We start from the raw sequence: 22,629 nt of genomic DNA, 5'->3' as shown, positions 1-22,629 counted from the left end.
AAAATTCCCTAGATGCCATTGTTATTGCATCATTTGTCTCTAGCATAAAAATTAAATATTGGCTAGCCATATCCAAATATTTTTTCAAAGGATTTCATCAATTCAATATGCTTGCCATTTGCCAATATTAATATCCTATCAATTTCTACATTCAAATCTAGTCCAAACACAACTAATTTCCTGTTGCAAGAGGAATATGAAACCAGGTTTGAGAAGAACTGCATGACAGCCTTAATCAACCGAAAAAGTAAAAATACCTCCAAAATCTTCAAGCATCAGATCCACCAGTAGGAGTGATTCCTTGTTGCTTGAACTCTGCATCAACTTTCTTCAAGAACTGATCCCAACCACTCCCTGGACCAGTATCCAAATAATCTTGTGGAACTGCTGTTTTCAGCCCTGGCCGAATTCCACATTGGCTCTCCACAATTCTGAAGTCTACACTGTTCCCTTCTCTCGCATTCTGCTCTAGTTCCTCCCAAGTAAAAAGCAATGGAAGTGTAAATGCTCCCCAACGAATAAAATCCAGAATTTTAACGTGCTCATCCTTAGTGATGTAAATATCTGTTGGATTTGAAGGAAGAAAAGCTAAGAAAAAACAAGAGAGATTTCTATTGAAACTAAGACTGATTTCTTGCTTTTCTTTCTTACGCACTTTTTGTAGTACATGGCTATTTATAGAAGTGTTACACTCATTTCATATAGGCATTTTAGGGTAGTTTTGCATCCATTTTGCCCTTATATTTTAGTATATTTTATATTTTTAGCTTTATTTTAGCTTATTTATTAACTTTAGATACTTTATATTTGATTTTTATAATTTTGTTGTTTTTGATAGGATTTTGTGGCAAATCGAATATCAATGAGTGCATTAGGAAGTGATTTGAAGAAATTTGGAGTTTTTTAAGCATAGAGGAAAGTTGAAGAAATCAAGTCTTGAAAGAGCAAGTTAGCTGAAATTTGCTTGAGACTTTGCTTAAGATCCTGCTTAGGGTAAAGTGGCAGTGCTTAAGGTGCAGCACAAGTCAAGCATGAGCAGAAAAGTCCATTTTACTCTAAGTCTGTCGAGATTTGCTGAGGGTCTGCTTAAACTTAAGCAGACAGTGTAACCAGAGGCTGAAATTTGCTGAGGGTCTGCTTAACCTTAAGCAGACAGTGCAACCAGAGGCTGAAATTTGCTGAAGAAGCTGCTTAGGGTTAAGCAGTACCCTAAGCAGACTACCCAGAACGTGAATCATGCTGCTGACTTGGATAATTTTACACCTCATTTTCTATCCACTCTTTGGCTCTTATTCACTTTGAGGGCAACTTTTTGGGGCTATATAAATTCATCATTTCCTAGTTTTTTGCCACAGGAGGAAACGGGAAGAAACAAAGAAAAAGAAAAAAAAAAACACAAGAAAGAATAAGAAGAAGAAGGAGCACACCATTTCTGCTGGAGAGCTGCTGCCAAGTGATGTCCACCTGTAGTTTTTCAGAGTTTTGGGCTCTCCTTCCCCTGCGTTTTTCTATTTCTTAGTCTATTTTTATGTTTCTTTTGCTAGTTTTATCATTTCCTCTTGTAAATTTTATCATGATAGAATAGTTTTTCTAAGATTTCTGAGTTGGGTTGTACTATGTTGAATCTATTTGTGGATTTGGATTGGGTTTTATCTAGATTTATATAAATATGAGTTTTGATTCTTTTCCTTGTGTGCTTTATGACTTACCTAATGTTGGATCCCATTGAGTCTAGTTTTTAATCTTTGATTGAAGGACCGAAAGGTGAAAATCATTGATAGATAATCAAGGATTAGAACTTGAAATCCCCTAGATTTAGAAATAAACTAGGGTTTTAAGAGGATTCATTGATTGATTATAAAACTTAATGGGTTTTAAGTTAATCAAATATCGTATGAAAGTAGGTTTGATTTTCTTAAAATACTCTTTGATTTGCTTGAAAAAGTTATCAAAAGATTTTAGAATCAATCACCTTCCAACTCTATTTTCTTTTAAAATTGGATGACCCAAGACAAATCCCAATAGACTTAATTCATAAATCCCAACTTTGGAATTAATTTTATTATTAATTAGTATTTGTTTTTGCTTGCCCATTATTAATTTAGCTAATTCTTGCTTAGATTAACACTTTATTTACATTACCCATTACCTATTTTCTTTATTTTCTACTTAAATTGCTGCATTTAGTAAAATTAGTTCTTACAAATTGTCATTAGTTTAAATAATCGAAATAACCATAGTCTAGTACTCAAACACAATTCCTCGTGGGAATGATACTTTACTTATCACTCTATTACTTGAAACGACCCGCATACTTGCAGATTCGCCCCATCAAGTTTTTGGTGCCGTTGCCGGGGAGTTGTTGTTTGATATTAGATGATTTGGTTGTTTGGTTAATTTAGACATTTTCTTTTTAATTTTCTTTTATTATTACTTTACTTTGTGTTTTTCTTTTTAAAATTTTCTTTTATATTTCTAATTTTGTTTCCATTTGCTTATCTTGTGAGGTATTTCAAAATGTTTCATGTACAAGTCTTCACAAGTTTTGCTCAACTGCACTTGGAGCCCTTTTATGCTGCTTGGGGAAGATTTAATGATATGGTAGAGAGATTTTCCAATCACAACCTTTCAAATCAGTCTCTAATTCTTTGTTTCTATGATGGTTTGGATGAAGCGACAAGAAATTGGGTAGATTATGGAGCTTGGGCAACTGGTGATCATGTTCTTCAAAGAGGTCATGAGGATGTCATTCACTTGTTGAATGACATGGTGAATTTTGATTACCATTGGCATTGGGACCCTTCACTGCAGGGTTAGAGTCACCAATATCCCCCATACCACAAACAACCCAATATTTCACACCAATCATTTGAGTTTGAAGAAGAGAAGGGAGTGGGACATGAAGAGGCAGAAGATAAATTTGAAAATCTCTTTAACCAATTATTGAAGATTCAAGAAGACCAAGGAATGAAACTTAAAGAGATGGTAGCTAAATTGGATGATCTTGAAACATCAATGAAAAAAAATGAGCTATCAATTAAGATGATGAATGGAGTTTATGAGGAGGAACAAAATACTCAAGCTGGGGACAATGGGTTAAGCTATGACAATGCTTCATGGGAATTTGAATCTGCAGAAGAATTGAAGCCTCAATCAGAAAAAGAAAAATCCCTTGAAGATGAGTTACCAATAGAGTTTCCACAAGAAAATTAGTTACTTGAAGAAGAAATAGAACTTAAAGTTGAAGGAAACAACTCTTTTATCTTTGGAGAGTCATTGGAAGAGGGCTTATATGGAAATGAATAAGAAAAGAAGTTGGTGGTTGAGGAAATTGATAAAACCATCAACTTGAGCTCATTGATGGATCTTTCACATACACCACCAGAAGACCCTTTTTTCTCATGGATACCCCCTTCATCATTTTATATCCTACATGAGCTAAAGCTTTCTTCAACCCAAGCATGTGATTCAACTCTAAGTGTTGTTCATGCTACATGGAAATTTGCTTAAAATCTGGCCAATCTTGATGGCACTTTACATCAAGACTCATATGTCATATTATATGATAATTATTATGGAAGGAAGCCACTTTTTGATTAGTATATCTGAAGGGGTCAAGCTAATGACCTTAAACAAGCGCTTATTGGGAGGCAACCCAAGTTTACTTTTAGTAGTTTGTTTGTTTTCTTTTTTTGAGTTTTTGAGTTTTTGAGTTTTACCCCATTCAACTCAAAAGTGACATTTGTTTATCTTTTGTAGGTTATTTACGAAGATTGGGAAAATTGAAATTTGTTCCAAAAGACAAGAAATGCAATGCAGCTGTTTAAGGGAAGAAATTCTGCAGTTTTTTTTTTCTCTGTGAACAGTAACTTTCTTGAATTTGTGTCACATTGCTGATATTGGAAAATTGAGTGATGATATATGTTTAATTATATGCCTTTTTGTATTTGGTTGAATGCAACTTGAGTGAGGATTAATTTTGATATTTTGGACTAGTTTGAGCTTTATTACCAAGTTATGTTTGTTGCAATTTTGACTTCTGGTATATATGGTGTTTTTGTTTGATAGCAACTTTTCATGCTATTGTTTTAGGTGTTGCTGTTCTTGTTGCTGATATTTCTTATTGCTGATATAGTTGTTAATGCAGATTTTGTGCTTGATGTGAATTTCAGCTATTGATATTGCAGATATAGCTATTGAATTTCAGTTTTAATTTATTCTGGATTTCATGTCTGCATAATTTCTTATAGAATGTGCTTAAATTTGCATTTTTAGAATATGTTTTGCTAGTTTTTGGAAGTTTTTGGGTAGAGTTTTTAGTTTTTAGTGTAAGTGTGTATTGGGTATATGCTGGAGATCAGGATAGTCCTTTGATAGCATTTGGAATGTTTTTAGTGAGCAAAATCTCTGTTTTTAAATAGACCAGCCGAAATTTGCTGAAGGTATTACTTACCCTAAGCTGTACCCTATGCAAATCCTGCTTAACCCTAAGCAACAGGTTAAGCAACATCTTAAGCAATTTCTTAAGCAGTGTAAATTCATACATTTTGGATACTTTTTCACATTTTTCTCTCTAAAGCTTCATTGTTAATATCATTTTGAGCTAATTTTGGAATTCTTAAGCTTATATTGATTAAATCCCCAATTATATATATTTCATTAATTGATTAGTTCACACAATTTTGGCCATCTTTGCATTCATTTTAGACATTGAGGACAATGTTTCATTTGAATTTGGGGGTGAGGGCAAAATTTTTGCAAAATTTTTAAATTTTTCTTTAAAATTTTCATTCATTCATTTATTGCTTTTTATTCATTCATATATAGATAATCCATGCACTTATACCTATACCACACACATGTCTATACTCATACATATACATTTGCATATAGTTTTCATATAGATTACACTTAGTTTTAATTTGATTTATGCATTCATTTTAGGATCATGCATATCCTAAAAATAAATTTTTACCTTATCCTTAGAGGATTGAGAGTTACTTTGAAGAGCAATTAAGCTTACTTTTAGAAGGGTTTGATGGATTGAAAGTTCTAGATAGGTGCAAAATTATTAGATTCTTGCTTTAGTTTATATCTTCTTAGCCAAGGGCCACCCAATCAATTGCGTTGACTTTGAGTGCCTAGAGAAAACTCTAGGGTGAGAAGTAGCTAATTGATGTCTCACCATTCCTAGAGCAATCTTTCTAAACCTTTCAAGGCAAAATCATAGCATGCACTTGAAAAAGAAATGATCTAGGCATTCTTTGAATTTTAAACCCATATTTTAGCCTTAGCCAACCTCACTTCAAAATTTCCCTTTGGAACCAATTTGAGCCTATATTTATCCCTCTTATTTCTTTGGAACCCACATTAATGCCTAGCCATAAACCCAAACACTTACCTACCCTCCATGAGAATAATTCTTTGAGTGATAGATACACTTAAAATAATAATAATAATAATAATAATAATAATAATAATAATAATAATAATAATAATAATAATAATAATAATAATAATAATAATAATAATAATAATAATAATAATAATAATAATAATAATTAGTTGGGAGAAGTGACTAAAGTAAAAAGGCTAGCAAATTCAATTATAGTATGTAAAGTAATTCACCACCCAAGTACACAAAGAAATGATTTTGGGGGTGAATTGAAAGGGACAATTGTAATTCAAAGTCAATGTTATTTATATAGTCCCTTTAAAAGCTTCAAAATTATATGCTAGCATTGGTGAATAGTTGTAAAGTTCTTTCTCCCATTTGATTATTAAAAAAAAAATTATGTGTCTTGATCTTTTAATAATTTGATGATTCTCATATTTTATTACCTTTATCCTTTCCTTATTAGCCACATTATCACCCCCTTAGCCCCATTACAACCCTTGAAAGTCCTTTTGATCTTTTGATGGTGTTTTGCTACATTAGTGGAGATTGGAATAGGAGAATTGCCTATGGGATTGTGATATCATTAATCCATTCATTTACTTCCATTATTATTTGAGACACTTTAGTTTATGGATTACCCTATAGTCTATTTATGCATGATTATTCTTTGTGATTGATTAGTTTGGGCTTGATGATATGGATAATTGACCCAAGGCTAAGCGGTGATAACTTTGGTAAGGATTGAATTCTTTGTACCTTGAAAGTGGGTATATGGTTTGTTGATGGCTAAAAGTAAGCTTGAGAGTTTTGATAAGTAATTTTCATAAATTTAAGGTAAGGTACCCCAAATTGCATTAATTGTTTTTAATTTGCTTGAGGACAAGCAAATGTTTGAGTTTGGGGGAATTTGTTACACTCATTTCATATAGGCATTTTAGGGTAGTTTTGGATCCATTTTGCCCTTATATTTTAGTATATTTTATGTTTTTAGCTTTATTTTAGCTTATTTGTTAACTTTAGATACTTTATATTTGATTTTTGTAATTTTGTTGTTTTTGATAGAATTTTGTGACAAATCGAAGATCAATAAGTGCATTAGGAAGTGATTTGAAGAAATTTGGAGTTTTTTAAGCATACAGGAAAGTTGAAGAAATCAAGCCTTGAAAGAGCAAGTTAGCTGAAATTTGCTTGAGACTTTGCTTAAGATCCTGCTTAGGGTAAAGCGGCAGTGCTTAAGGTGCAGCACAAGTCAAGCATGAGCAGAAAAGTCCATTTTACTCCAAGTCTGTCAAGATTTGCTGAGGGTCTGCTTAAACTTAAGCAGACAGTGCAACCAGAGGCTGAAATTTGCTGAGGGTCTGCTTAACCTTAAGCAGACAGTGCAACTAGAGGCTGAAATTTGCTGAAGAAGCTGCTTAGGGTTAAGCAGTACCCTAAGTAGACTACCCAGAACGTGAATAATGCTGCTGACTTGGATAATTTTACACCTCATTTTTTATCCACTCCTTGGCTCTTATTCACTTTTAGGGCAACTTTTTGGGGCTATATAAATTCATCATTTCCTAGTTTTTGCCACAGGAGGAAACGGGAAGAAACAAAGAAAAAGAAAAAAAAAACGCAAGAAAAAATAAGAAGAAGAAGGAGCACACCATTTCTGCTGGAGAGCTGCTGCCAAGTGATGTCCACTTGCAGTTTTTCAGAGTTTTGGGCTCTCCTTCCCCTGGGTTTTTCTATTTCTTAGTCTATTTTTATGTTGATTTTGCTAGTTTTATCATTTTCTCTTGTAAATTTTATCATGATAGAATAGTTTTTCTAAGATTTCAGAGTTGGGTTGTACTATTTTGAATCTATTTGTGGATTTGGATTGAGTTTTATCTAGATTTATAAAAATATGAGTTTTGATTCTTTTCCTTGTGTGCTTTATGACTTACCTAATGTTGGATCCCATTGGGTCTAGTTTTTAATCTTTGATTGAAGGACCGAAAGGTGAAAATCATTGATAGATAATCAAAGATTAGAACTTGAAATTCCCTAGGTTTAGAAATAAACTAGGATTTTAAGAAGATTCATTGATTGATTACAAAATTTAATGAGTTTTAAGTTAATCAAATATCGTACGAAAGTAGGTTTGATTTTCTTAAAATACTCTTTGGTTTGCTTGAAAAAGATATCAAAGGATTTTAGAATCAATCACCTTCAAACTCTATTTTCTTTTAAAATTGGATGACCCAAGATAAATCCCAATAGAATTAATTCATAAACCCCAACTTTGGAATCAATTTTACTATTAATTAGTCTTTGTTTTTGCTTGCCCATTATTAATTTAGTTAATTTTTGCTTAGATTAACACTTTATTTACATTACCCATTACCTATTTTCTTTATTTTCTACTTAAATTGCTGCATTTAGTAAAATTAGTTCTTACAAATTGTCATTAGTCTAAATAATCGAAATAACCATAGTCTAGTACTCAAACACAAGTCCTCGTGGGAACGATACTTTACTTATCACTCTATTACTTGATACGACCCGTATACTTACGGATTCGCCCCATCAAGAACCAAATATTATATAATCAACTAAAAGGAATGGAGCACCTTACTTAGAAAATTAGTTTTACAAGTTTAGATATTTCACATCTACTTTTGCAGGTAAATTTCAAGATTTGAATTCAAACAAAAAACATAAACTACATCCTTGGAACTTGTAGAAAATTTGGAGTTTGAAGCAATAATATCATATGCTTCAATACTCCTCCTTGATACTTTTGCTGAAGACTCCAAATTAAGTTATCTTGGAGCAACATCTCTTCAATTTTCTGCTTTGATTGGTTGTCTTTAGAGCACACATCTCCAATTCTTTGCACATGGAGCGCTTCTCTCCAACATTCTTCATTCACTTTGGGTGCAATATTGCCATAGATAGCAAGCATTTACTTTGTACAGTCTATATATTTTACATTCAAATTATTCTTCCTTAATTAGTTTGTGAAACATAAATAGAGAGAGATATCAGCCTTAGATCATTGTAAATCATATAAATTTAGCCATTGACTATTGTATATTCATCATCTATTTATTTAATGAAATGATAGCAGAAAATCATTGAGCCATTCAATCAAAAGTCTTTCAAATCAAAGTTATCATGGTATCAGAGCACTGATCTTGGAATTTTAGAATTTCTGGTTGTTCTTGGTTTCATTGGAGTTTGGGGCCATTGCAGAATACAAGTCTTCTTCTGCGTGATTTTTCCCGTCAACATCAAATCAATTTTTTTTTGCTCAAGGTTGCAGATCAAGTGTGGGCGGAGAGGAAGCTCACATATTTTGGTTTTTTTTTTTTCAGTTTATCTCTCTATATTTGGGTTGACTGTGAATTGTTTTGAACTGAAAATATTTGGTGATAAATCTGAATTTTGTGTTAAATTTATAGGAAATAATTGTTCAACATGGGAATTTTCAATTTCGACTGTATGTTACTGGAAAAGAGTTATTGGGACATATTGATGGCACTAATCTAGAGCCAACAAATGCTACAAAAATGGCAGAATGGAAGATCAAGGATGCTAGGGTGATGTCTTGGATCTTGGATCATTGGGTCATGTGAATCTCAAATTGTTCTTAATTTATGTCCCTATAAAACTGGTCAAACAACGTGGGAGTGTACTTGAAGAAGCTTTAGAATCAAACGAATTTAGCTAGGAGATTTCAATTGGAGTGTGAGATTGCAAACTATGCTCAAGGGAGTCTATCTATTCAGGAATACTTTTCTGGTTTTCAAAATCTATGGGCTGAATTTTCTGATATAGTTTGTGCTACAGTGTCTCAAGATTCTCTTGCTGATGTATTGGCTGTCCATGAGATTAGCAAGCATGATCAGTTTTTAATGAAGTTACGATCAGATTTTGAAAATGCTCATTTTAATATAATGAATCGTCATCCTTCTCCTACTTTGGATGTCTGTTTCGGTGAATTAATTCGTGAGGAACAACGCCTTCTTACACAAACCACTCTTGAACAGAAGAAAATGACTACAACACACATGGCATTTTCAGCTTAGGGAAAAGGCAAGGGTAAAGATCTGAGTAACGTTCAGTGTTTTAGTTGCAAAAATTACAGGCATATTGCTGCCAATTGTAATAAGAAATTCTACAACTATTGTAAAAAGCAAGGGCACATCATCAAAGAACACCCTCAGAATCGCCAGACAATTGCTTATCAAGCAATTGTTGGTAGTTCCTCAACTAATCATACTCAAATTGGATCCTCAAATATATCAACAGTCAATAAAAATGCTGTTCTTACTCCTGATATGGTGCAACAAATGATAATTTCAGCATTATCAGCCCTGGGGATTCAAGGTAATGGTAATTCTTTATCTAAATCTTGGCTTATTGATTCTGCTGCATTAAATCACATGAATGGTTTACAAATTCACTACGAAATGTTCATCCTTATCAAGGATCAGAACATATTCAAGTTGCTAATGGAAACAATCTTTCCATTATTACAATTGGTGACGTTACTCTGATTTTCAATAATGCTTATTTATCACTTGGCCTTTCTGATAATCTTATTTCAGTTGGTCAATTAGTGGATAATAACTATGATGTACATTTCTCTCGTGATGGTTGTTGTGTGCAGGATCAAGTATCGGGGACGGTGATCTCGAAGGGCCCTAAAGTTGGATGTTTGTTTCCTCTGCATATTTCCATTCCTAGTAGCATTTCCTTAGCTTGTTCTGCTATTGTTAATAAAAGTGAGGTGTGGCATAAACGTTTGGGACACCCCAATTCTGCTATAATGTCTTATTTACTTAATTCTGGTTTATTAAGCAGTAAAGATCAATTCTCAAGTCTTCCTATTGATTGTGAAACTTGTAAATTGGGAAAAAGTAAAATTCTTCCTTTTCCTCTTATTGGTAGTCGTGCAAATAAATGCTTTGAAATTATTCATAGTGATGTAGGGGGAATCACACCTGTTACTTCTCATGCCAATAATAAGTATTTTGTGACATTTATCGATGATTATAGTCAGTTTACTTGGATTTATTTTCTCCATTCCAAATCTGAGGTTCTTTCAATATTTAAGTCTTTTGTTGCATTTGTTGAAACTCAATTTTCTGCTGCTATTAAAGTTGTTCGATCTGATTCTGGTAGAGAATAAATGTCTAATGCACTTCATGAATTTTTTAATGAAAAAGGTATTCTCTCACAACACTCTTGTCCATACACACCTAACAAAATGGTGTAGCAGAGCGAAAAATCGTCATCTCTTAGAAGTTACTCGTACTTTATTACTTGAATCTTCTGTTCTACCTCAGTTTTAGTTAGAAGCTTTATCTACAGCAGTTTATCTTATTAATAGACTACCTTCTCAAACTCTAAACTTTGAATCTCCTTATTTTCATCTTTTTCACCATCATCCTCACTATGGGCATTTGCATATTTTTGGTTGTGTGTGCTTTGTTCATTTGCCTTCTCATAAACGTCATAAACTTTCTGTTCAATCAGTCAGATGTGCTTTTATGGGATATAGTACAAATCACAAAGGTTTTGTTTTCTATGATCCTTCTTCCAAAAAGTTTCGTGTTTCTCGTAATGTTGTTTTCTTTGAAAATCAGTTTTTTTTTTTTCATCTTGCAATCAATCCTTTTCTGATGTTGCTATTCTTCCTAGTTTTGATTATTTATCTTCCTCTCATAATCAATTCAAGCTTGGATATGTGTATGAACGATGTCCTTCCACACCCCTTCCTACTCCAGATCCGCCATCTGATCCTACTTTACCGACCTTGAGACGCTCTACCAAAGTCTCCTGTCCTCCTAATTGGTATGGTTCTTATCATACATCATGTAGTGCTGCTTTATCCTCTATTTTGGTTCGATCTTCTTACTCACGAGCCATTAAGCATGAGTGTTGGCAGTAAGCAATGCAAGAGGAACTTCAGGCCCTTCAAGATAATCATACTTTGGACATTGTTCCATGTCCACCAACAGTCAAACTTATTGGGTTTAAGTGGGTCTACTCAATGAAACTTCACTCTGATGGGACTCTCGAGCTCTATAAGGCTCGGTTGGTTGCTCTTGGTAATCGACAAGAGTATGGGGTGGACTATGAAGAGACATATGCTCTAGTGGCTAAAATGACTACTGTGCAAACAATTATTTCCATCGCTGCTTCACAGGGTTAGGTACTTAAACAAATGGATGTAAAAAATGCCTTTTTGCATGGGAATCTCAAAGAGAATATTTACATGACACCTCCTCCTGGTTTGTTTTCTTCTTTTACTTCTAAAGTTTGCAAGTTGAAATGCTCAGTATATGGTTTAAAACAAGCTCCCCGTGCATGGTTTGAGAAGTTTCGATCTACATTGCTTAAATTCAAGTTTGTGTAAAGTCAATATGATTCTTCTTTATTTCTTCATAAAACTTCCACTGGAATTGTTCTTCTTTTAGTCTATGTTGATGATATTATTATAACGAGGACAGATTCGTTATTGATTGCTCAACTTCAGCAGTAATTTCGCGATTCATTTCATATGAAGGATATTGGGCAACTTACATACTTCTTGGGGTTGGAGGTTCACTCTAACTCTTCTGGAATCTTCTTACATCAACATAAATATACTCAGGGTTTAATTTCTTTGGCTGGTCTTTAGGATTCTGTGTCTATTGATACTCCTCTCGAAATGAATGCTAAATACCACACTGATAAGGGAGAGCTACTTTCTAATCCATCTTTGTATCAACAATTAGTGGGGAGCTTAAACTACTTGACTATTACTAGAATTGACATCTCCTTTGCTGTCCAGCAGGTTAGTCAATTTCCACATTCTCAATGCTATCTTCACTAAGCTATAGTTCATTGTATTATAAGATATCTTTGGGGTACTCCATGTCGTGGTTTATTCTTTCCTGCTAGATCTTCTATGCAACTTACCTCTTTTAGCTATGCGGATTGGGCTGGTTGTCCAAATACTCATTGCTCTATCACAGGTTGGTGTATGTTTCTTGGGGATTCTTTGATATCATGGAAGAGTAAGAAACAAGATCGGGTCTCCAAATCTTCCACTGAATCTGAATATCATGCCATGTCTACTACATGCTCTGACATTACATGGCTTAGGGGTTTGTTGTCTGAACTTGGATTTCCCTAATCTACTTCCACTTCTCTTCATGCAGATAATACAAGTGCCATTCAAATTGCAATTAATCCCTGTCTACTATGAGCTTACCAAGCATATTGAAGTAGATTGTCACTATATTCGAGAAGCTATCCAAAATCGTGTTATTTCTCTTCCACATGTTTCCACAGCTATGCAGATTGCTGATGTGTTTACAAAGTCACTTACTCGACAGCGTCATTAATTTCTTATTGGCAAATTGATGCTTCTTGATCGACCAGCATTAATTTGAGGGGGGATATTGCCATTGATAGTAAGCATTTACTTTGTACAGTCTATATATTTTACATTCATATTATTCTTCCATAATTAGTTTGTACAGTTGTAAATAGAGAGAGTGTCACACCTTACCCCTCTGTAAGGCATAACATGATCCTGTAGAATACCTAATGAACTACCGAACTTCACCTACCGATAACTCATTAAGTACCCTACAAGGGATTTTAAAACAATTTTCTTATTTTTGACAAGTGGTGAGGATTTTCCAATAGGTATTTAAAACATTTAATTGAAATTAAAAAATAGTTAAAACTTTTGGCCTATTTTATTTTTCCGTAAATTTTATAAAAATTTTGACAGAGTTCTATCTGTATTTTGAGAAACCAGTTCTTCAAATACCTGTAAAAAGCACTTCTAAAAATTTTTCTCAATAACTACTTCAATTTCACAATCAAACTCAATCCATTTCAAAAACTCCACAATCATTTCAATCAATTTCTCAAGTCCAAAATTCAATAATCCTCAAAATACTAGCAATACATTTCATTCAAATTAAATAAAATAGTTTCACTCATATTTCATTAGAGACAAAACAATTTATATATACATCACTATAAAATTTACATCAAAGGAAATTCACACTAAATTTTTATTACAAACTTCATACAAACTGTGTACAAGCTGCTCAAGACCATTTTACATGTCCATACATTTATGTGCAATATATACATCAAAAGAAATATTTACAGTTAGGGTATAAATTATACCCGATGACTTCAAGCTGATAGCTCCTCACACCTCAGCAGCTCAGTCTGCTGCTCCTGTAGTCTCTATATCTGCTACAGCAATAAAAGCTATCGCTGAGTACTAGGACTCAGTGGTGCACAACATACTAAAATAATCTTTATGCATAAATAAAATCACATTTATTCAAAATTTGAACTGAGCATGCGAGTTAAACACAAAACATAATTTATGAGATTTTAATCCCAAACAATTTTATTTTGAAGTATCAAATCACATTTCATAAAACCCACAGTTAGTTCATGCCATTCGAAACAAATAGAATCTCAATAGCCAGAGGCTAAAGAGAAATCACATCACAAGGCTAGCTAGCTCAAATATATGGATATCCATTCACATCCTCTTCTACTGGCACACCTCAACACTTCTCCAGAGAAGGAATCAAAATTCGAAACTAATTACCCCCACTAGTCGTGCTAGTGAGGTGTTCAAATATATGTTCATGATACTGTAGTTTCAAAACTTATCTTAACAGTTTGCTAAACATTGACATTTCAAATATACACAATAACTTTCAACAATTTCGATTAAAGCATCATAAATAATGTCTCAATTCACTTTTTCAAATCATTCAAAACAATATGCAGCAAATAATTTATAAAAATTACACGTTGTGCACAAACCTCAAGCGAGTCGCCTCTTGGCCTCGACTCGGTTCCTCGGGTTCTTTTTCGGTATTCTTTCCAACTGAAACACACAATTTTACAATGTTTTAGTACTAGAACATAAAATAAATCCAAAATAAATTTAGCTTCACTTTTACCTAGCTCTAACGCTCTTAACTCGACGTTCTTGAAATTTTGTGTTTTGAATTACTATTCACTACACTATTGAAGTCAAATTGTTGACTGTCTAAGGCTTAATAGGTATAGAAACTTCAACTTCACCCACATACCATATTTTAGTCACCAAACTTGTTGGTTTTGGTCATTTTCTCAACACTTAAGTCTTTTAGGCAAAATTGCCAATTTTCAGTTTTGGAGTCCTAAGTTGCACTGTTCCATTGATCACTTTACTGTTGGAATTTGGAAAAACCTTCTTCATAGAAAATGTTCCCTAATGTCTTAAGTTTATTCTCCTTTTTGAATCACCCCAATTGGAGTTTTGTAGCTCAAGTTATGGCCATTTGAACCATGGCTGCCGGATTAGACACAACCCAGAATTCTGGGTAATTTTCTGGTGCTGGCAGATTTGAGTCACCAACTTGGGGTGGCCAAATGACTTGGTTAATGGCATAATTTGGGTTTGTGTTTTTCATGAAAGTTTTAGGTCTATATCTCATCTAACCATTGGTAAAATTTCAGGTCATTTAGACCTTCCTAGCTCAAGTTATGACCCAAACACGATTACTATTCATGTGTACTGTTTATACTGCAGATTTTCAAGTTTGGTCAGTTTGTTCACTAGGTTTTGGTCACTTTTTGAGCATGCTTCCTGAATGAAAATTGTGTCATTTAGTGCCTATTTTCAGTCCCAATTGATCCCATGCCAATTGGACTTGTAAAATTTCATTTTTGGTCCTTCAAAGTTGATTTTTGGTCATGCTGCATACCCAATCCGAATTTGGCTTTGATTCAAACACTTCTAATGCACTTAATTAAGTCACAAATGACCATTTCTCACTTCACATTAGGTCAAAAACACCATTTCACCATTTCTCCAAATTTTATCTCCCAACCCTAGGTCCAAAACCCTAACTTCCATGTTTAGCTCATTTCATGCAATTAAACTATATAAACCTCAACTACACCTTCAATCAAGCTTGCCTACCTTTTTAATTGTATCAAAATCCATCAATTTCAAGTTACCTCTAAGCTGGCTGAATTTCACTATATTCCTAAATATGTTGTTTTTATTTTATTTTCATCAATACTAGTTCACTTCAAGTGCAAATTCATGAATATAAGGAGAATTGAGAGGATTCTTGACTAACCTTTAAGGAAGTATTCCCAAAGCTTCAATTCTTCCACTTTCTTCCCTCCTATTCTTCTTTAATCTTCTTTTCTAGGATAAATTAGAAGCTTTTTAGGGTTTAGGGTTGAAATTTGTGGGGAAGAACTAAGTTTTTCAAGCTTTAAAAGCTTGTTAATGGAGGAACCTTGGGAGAGAAAAGTGAGAGAGAGATGAGGACGTTTTTTGAAGAAGAAGAAATGATTTATTTCTTTTTTTATGAATTTTTAAGTCTTATGAAAGACCAAAAATGTAAATAAATAAATAAATTAATTATATTCTTTATGGCATCATGCATGAGGTCATGCATGATGTCATCACCTTTTGACTTTTTTATTTTTTTCTTTTCTTTTTTTTATTTATTTTTTTATTAGTTCTTTAATTTAATTCTAGATTCCGAAATTTTCTTTTCTCCGATTTTATTTGACAGTTAGGTCAGGAGTCAGCTCTCGGGGTCAATTGACCAAATTGCCCCTCGCCGGTTCTTCCCGATTTGCAATTAATTCCATATTTCTTCCGGCTTCCTAACCTAATTATTTGACTGACTTAACAGTTCTTTTTCATAATTTTCGCTTTTCCACTATGTTTATAAGGGTTCTAAGGACCGTGGCGTCACATTTTACGGTTCGAAATTTGAGTTTAAATCGACTTCGCAGTCGTTCCCAAGAAGGTCACCCATCGCTGTAACTCTCAGCTCGTTTAACTTCTTATGTTATGTTTTTCTTGTTTATACTTAACAAATTGAACATTACTAATTATTTGTGTTTATAGCTTCTCTAATTGTCTTAAGTGTGGTTCTAATCCCCTTAATTGTCCGGACCGACACTAGTCACCGGAACAGTGAAATATACTAGGCTATACAAATAGGGGTGTTACAGAGAGATATCAGCCTTTGATCATTGTAAATCACATAAATTTAGCCATTGACTATTGTATATTCATTATCTATTTATTTCATGAAATGATAGCAGAAAATCATTGAGCCATTCAATCAAAAGTCTTTCAAATCAAAGTTATCACATCTCACCATTACTTTGATTTTCATTTTCTGGTGCACTTCTCACCATTTTTCTGTTTTTCTGGTGCACTTCTCACCAGTGAATTTCTTGTTCCTCAGAATAGAAATTCTTCTCCTTCTTTTTCTTGTGCTACATTTGATGTGTTTGATGTGTTCTCTTCCTTGAATCTACAAGCTTTTTGCACATGCCCAAGCCCTTAACATTTGAAGCACTGTGGCTTTCCCTTGTGCCAGCAATCTTTTTCTTCATGGCTGGTTTTCTTATATATGCCACATAGAGGATACTTGGCTGGAACTTGCTTCCTTTAGAAGATGAATCTATGAAGTTGTTCCTTGTCAGAAATGTACCTTTAACAAATTTTTCAGATTTGAGATTGAATCTTTGCTCTTGAGCTTACAAAGATCCAATGAATTCATTGATAGATAACTTGCTAAGACCTTTTGATTCCTCAATTGCTGCAATTCTTGGCTCAAATTTGTTTGTTATACTTACTAATACTTTGTCCACAATCATTTGATCTAAAATATTCTCTCCATAAATTATCATTTCATTAACAACCTTAACTAACTTTGAAACATAATCTTTAAGAGTCTCTTCTTCATTCATTATTAATGACTGAAATTCCCTTCTCAAATTTAACAACTTAACAGCTCTTATCTTTTCTAAACCTTGAAACTCCTCGTGAAGAGCATCCAAGGCTGATTTTGCTGTTGTTGCCCCCATAATTCTTAGAAATATTGAATCGTCTACTTTGAATGGAGAAATGAGAGTGCTTTGAAATTCTTTGTTAAATCTTCCTTTTGTTTCTTCATCTAAGCAATAGTAGGATTGTCTTGAAGTGATGGTTTATAATCCTTTTCAACTGTCTCTCCTAGATCATATGCCATGAGAAAAGTTTTCATTTTGACAAACTAAAAGTTGTGGTTCTCCCCTTTGAACACTAGTGGTGCTAGAAGTGAAGCATTTTCAGCCATGTTTCTTTAACAAGAGAAAAACTCTAATTTGGTCCCTTAAGATCAATAAAGCTCTAATACCATTTGTTCGATTTGAAAAAAGAAAAGCTAAGAAAAAAATAAGAGAGATTTCTGTTGAAACTAAGAAAGAATTCTTGCTTTTCTTTCTTACACACTTTTTGTAGTACATGGTTATTTATAGAGCCAAATATTACATGGTTTCTACCTAATCAACTAAGAGAGAAGAGAAGTACCTTCCTTAGAAAATTACCCTTACAAGTTTGGACATTTCACATCCACTTTTGCAAATAGATTTCAGAATTTGAATTCAAATAAAATACATAAACTACTTCCTTGGAACTTGTAGAAAATTTAGAGTTTGAAGCAATAATATCATATGCTTCAACAATATCAAATGTGTAATTCTCTTACTCAAAATTTAGCCTCACGTTATCAATAAAAAAAATCCTCAATCAGTGATTGAAGATTATATTTCTTCTCAAGGAGAACAGGATAAAATGTAATGACTTCATGCTGTGAGATTCCTACTAGGTGATGACCCGAAACAAAGCAACGGAATTCCATCTCAGGTAACAAAGAGGAATACCACTGCGGACTGCAAGGAAGAAACTAAGGGGTCTTGACAAGGTTTTTTTTGCTGCATGAATCATATGCATGGCACAAATCATGGACCAATGAGTCAGATGACTGCAGCAATAGAACAATCTCACCGAACAAAGTGCAGTGCAGGGTACCAGATGTGCTAATCCAAGTAGAGTCTTTTGGAGAACTCCAGTTCAGCTTAGGAAAAACTGCATCTCCAAGGATTTCAATCGATTCCTTGATATTCAATTCAACTTCTGGGAAAGATGGAGGTGATATAGTTTGCTCTGCTTCATCTCTAGACCCTTCTGACACTTGATAATCCTCTTCATCTATAGGATTATGAATTCTATTTGGTAAAGCATCTTCATTAGAGACAGAAATGGGGAGGATAAAGGGCCCTGAATCATCAAGAAGGTATTCAACAAATATCATAACCAATCCACCATTTCAAGTTACATGACTAACTTGAAAAATGTATTTAATTTATGTTGCATATATTAATTCTCTTAAAATACGTAAATAACTAACATGTTAAATTCATAAATATTATTCCATATCCAAAATTTAAAGAATTAGATAGGAAATTTTGAAAGTAAACAAAATTAAAATTTACCTATTTTGGACCGCACCCGAAAGCTGCCTACGTACCTCTATTATAAAATGGAGGATCAAGTTCATGTAACTCTCAAATACTCCTAATTACAACTCCTACCAAAATTTCAAGACTTTCCAGATGTTGCCAAAATTTCAAGACTTTCCAGATGTTGCCAAAAATTTGGCAACATCTTCCCTAAAAATTAGATATTACTCCCTATTAAAACAAGCTTCAAATTTTCATATATATATATATATATATATATATATATATATATATATATAGGTGTTCACTAAACAATGCAAAAGACAAATTCAAATCAAATTGTCCACTTGAGGCCTGCATAAAATTGTATATATATAAAAACTTCTCCACACTATACACTTCTACTCTAAGCTTAACAATTATTAAACTAGCAAAAAGTGTAATCCATATGTAGAGTTCAACACTTGTCATTATTGATATTGGAAAGTAAACAATTTCAATGGGTTACAAAACTAGCAAATAATTTCCAAGAATAATAGATTAAATTGTTCATTTTATTTTGATTGATTTGGTAATATGAAGTGCTAATCTAATTTCTACTTTTACAAAGAAATTCACATTCTAAGGCAAATCATTGTATATATGGGTACATTGTACAAAAATGAGAATAAGGAGATAGTAAGATGTTGAAAGCAATCAAATTTCACCCAACTAATTACTAAGGACCGAAGGCACATAGTAAGAATTTAAATGTTTAATGTTTACATGGATAGAAACATGAACTGCTCAAACTAGGTCACAAGGTTCCAAAACTTTGTGGCAATTCTTAACTCAAAGTAATAACTACAACATCTTGGCTTTAGATCTTTGCATTAGTATGGAAAGTAATCTAAGTACATCCCCCAATGCATTTGAATTAAATAGTTGAACCAAATCAATAAATTAGTTCATTTTTCCATAATTCATTATATATAGCATTCAATACATAATTGAAAATATATCTTTATTAAATGCGTATTAAAATAAGATAAATAAAAATAAAATAATATTAAAGTAAATTAAAATTTATTAAATATATAAAAAGTAGAGAGAGCAAAGTATTTAACTCTATGCGACTACTTTTATAGTATAATTTTAAATTATTTTATTAATTTTATTTTAAGATATATAATTGTTAAATTTTTATAATTAAGAATCATTAAATGAGAAATTTATAAAATTATTGAAATATATTTAATATTTTTAATTAGTTAACTATAAAAATTGTGGTAACATGCCCATGCATATTTAATATTTAATATGTAATAATATATTTAATATTTTACTGTAAGTAAAATATTAATTTTAATTGTAATTTTGATATTATTATATGTTCAAGCATGCCCATGCATCACTTATAAATATGTATTTATGTAGTTAAACAGTAGGCATGTTTTATGTTGCATTCATAATTGTTAAAGTGCCATGGATGTTGTTGTGGTAATTTGGAGCAGTGTGCGTGAATTGGCGTGCGTGCGGTATGGTGTTGGCTATGGACAGGACGGGTAGACACAGCTTGAGATCTTCGCTGGGACCCGGTCCTTCGGGGTAGACACGGCTTGAGTTCTTCGCTGGGACCCCGATTTGGTTTATTAAGCGAAAGTCCGGCTTGAGTTCTTCGCTGGCACAGGTTGGATTTAAGAGAGCCGTATAGGGGATCAGCTCCCATATATTATGATTAATATTACTGGGTGTGTGAGTGCTCCAAATTACCTTTTTGATGTTATGATGTGAAATTTTTGCTGTTGTTGCATTTCACTCTACAGGGTGCATTAGTTTTAGATAGTTATAGAGATTATGGTTAAAATTGATATTTTACTCTCTGAGTCGAACGCTCACTCCTGTTCACTTATTTTTCCAGGCTACAGGAGGAGTTCTTTTACAGAGCAACCTGCTTTTTTCCTTGCAGGTTTAACGTTGATTATTTAATTGTTTTATTATTTTTCAAAATTTGAAATCAAGAACTCCGCATGTGTTAGTAATAGTGTGAACCTTATTAGAAATCGTATTAATTTAAAATTTTGAGATTAACAAATGAAGATTTCCATGGTATTTAATCAATTTGTAAATGAGGTAACAGGGTTGAGCTGGGCTCCCCTAATTTTAGTTTCTGATAATTACTGGATTAAGTTGGCCCAAAATACAATTATAACATTTTAATTTAAATTATTTTATATGCTTATTGGGCCTAAATTGTGGGCCTAGTCATCGGTTTGAGAACAGTAAGGCTTACTACGGGCCTCGGGGGCTTTATGCTGGCCTAGGTCTTAGTGCCGGTCTGGCCCATAGGTTGGGTCGTGACAAAGTTGGTATCAGAGCTTAGGCTCTAGATTCATGGGAAATAATATAATTGGGAGTGTAAAAAGAGTCTTGTTAGGATGTTACATGGGGAGTATAGGATTCTGTTTTGTCTTTTTCTGTAATTCTTTGTTTCTAGATTCTGCGTTATACCTCGGGAAATATAAGAGTACCTCAGTTAGTGTCTTGGTTTTCGTGGAGTACATAGAAACGTGAAATAGAGTTAGCAGACATATTGAGGTTTGTCATGAGGACACGTACTCCAATAAATACTATATTTCTGTCTGTATGGGTTTAAATGGTGTGCCCATTTCGTGCAAGGCACGAGTACATAAAGGTGAGTTTAGAAAGTACAGTTGCCCTAGATAAGGATGCGGATACCACTGCTGGCAGTCATCAGTGGATGACCCAGTCAGAATAAGTTTATGATAATAATAGATTCAAGAGAGATAAGAGATTAGGAGACCTAGTATGTCGGGACGTATTGTAGTAACTATATAATGTTCTCGATGTCTGCTCTGTAAGCTGCAGATTACAGTACCGACATGAGATTATTGTGTAGAGCTGCGTGCATCCCCGTGGTGCTCCATAATGAGGGTGTTTGCGGATGGCTTCTATTTTGGTACAGTTATGCCAGAACAGAGTTCTATGTTTGCAGAGGAGTTGGGAACTCCTGGTTAGGAGTCTAGAGTTAGAATATTGAAAGGTCACAGTTGGGTGATAACTAGAGTCAGTGACTCAGTTACCCTAGCATGAGCTAGAGTTGCATTAAGAGTTACAATCAGACCAGAGGTTTCAGACTAGTGGCAAAGTAAAGATGACACCTATAGAGTGAGACCATTTAGTCTTCGGTATGGAATTTTGAATGGTTTTTACAGTATGACAAACATTTTGCTTAGAGTTTAGTGAGAATAGTACACCTTGTGTGTATCAGTATGGAATAAAGTACAACACTACTACCTAGGGAAGGTCAAAACTATGAATTGATGATTCACAGAGCTATGATATGATAAAAGAGACATTAATTTGACATGGTTTTGGGCAAGGTGGTAAATGTAGTACCTTTATTGCAGTAAGTTAGGGTATAGTCCTATCTTTTCAGAAGGAATCGAAAGTTATTACTAATAATGTTGACCAACAAAATAGTGCCCCAGATGGGACTGTAGAGTGTGGTAGAGAGTAGTTGGCTCGGGTATCCTGCAGAGGATACAAGTTTTATTATAGAAATCATATATAATCAGATCAAGATGGATGTAAATCCTTTAAATTGGATGACGGGTTTGGGTGCTCGGAATCTTAAGTTTTGGCTAATTGAGTAAACATAGAAAATAATAATAATAATAATAATAATAATAATAATAATAATAATAATAATAATAATAATAATAATAATAATAATAATAATAATAATAATAATCATAATAATAATAACAAATAAATAAAATTAATATAGAATCAGTTCTCAAGGTAGTAAGGGTATTATGTAAGCTAAAGGATAAGAATAGAAATCATACGATAAAGGTATGACTGCAATTTCCTGAGTTCCTTTCGAACTTCATATTGTTCAAAACAATAGTATA

At 33.3% G+C, this 22,629-nt stretch overlaps 1 pseudogene; it reads right to left on the bottom strand.

The window, feature by feature from the left end:
* Positions 1 to 268: 268 nt before the first annotated feature.
* Positions 269 to 19,993, bottom strand: LOC110672895 (uncharacterized; annotated as a pseudogene).
* Positions 19,994 to 22,629: the final 2,636 nt, after the last annotated feature.

This window comes from Hevea brasiliensis, chromosome 14, assembly GCF_030052815.1.
Source record: "Hevea brasiliensis isolate MT/VB/25A 57/8 chromosome 14, ASM3005281v1, whole genome shotgun sequence".
NCBI lineage: Eukaryota > Viridiplantae > Streptophyta > Magnoliopsida > Malpighiales > Euphorbiaceae > Hevea > Hevea brasiliensis.
The sequence above is the reverse complement of the archived record's forward strand: the minus strand, read 5'-3'. Positions and strand labels throughout refer to the sequence as shown.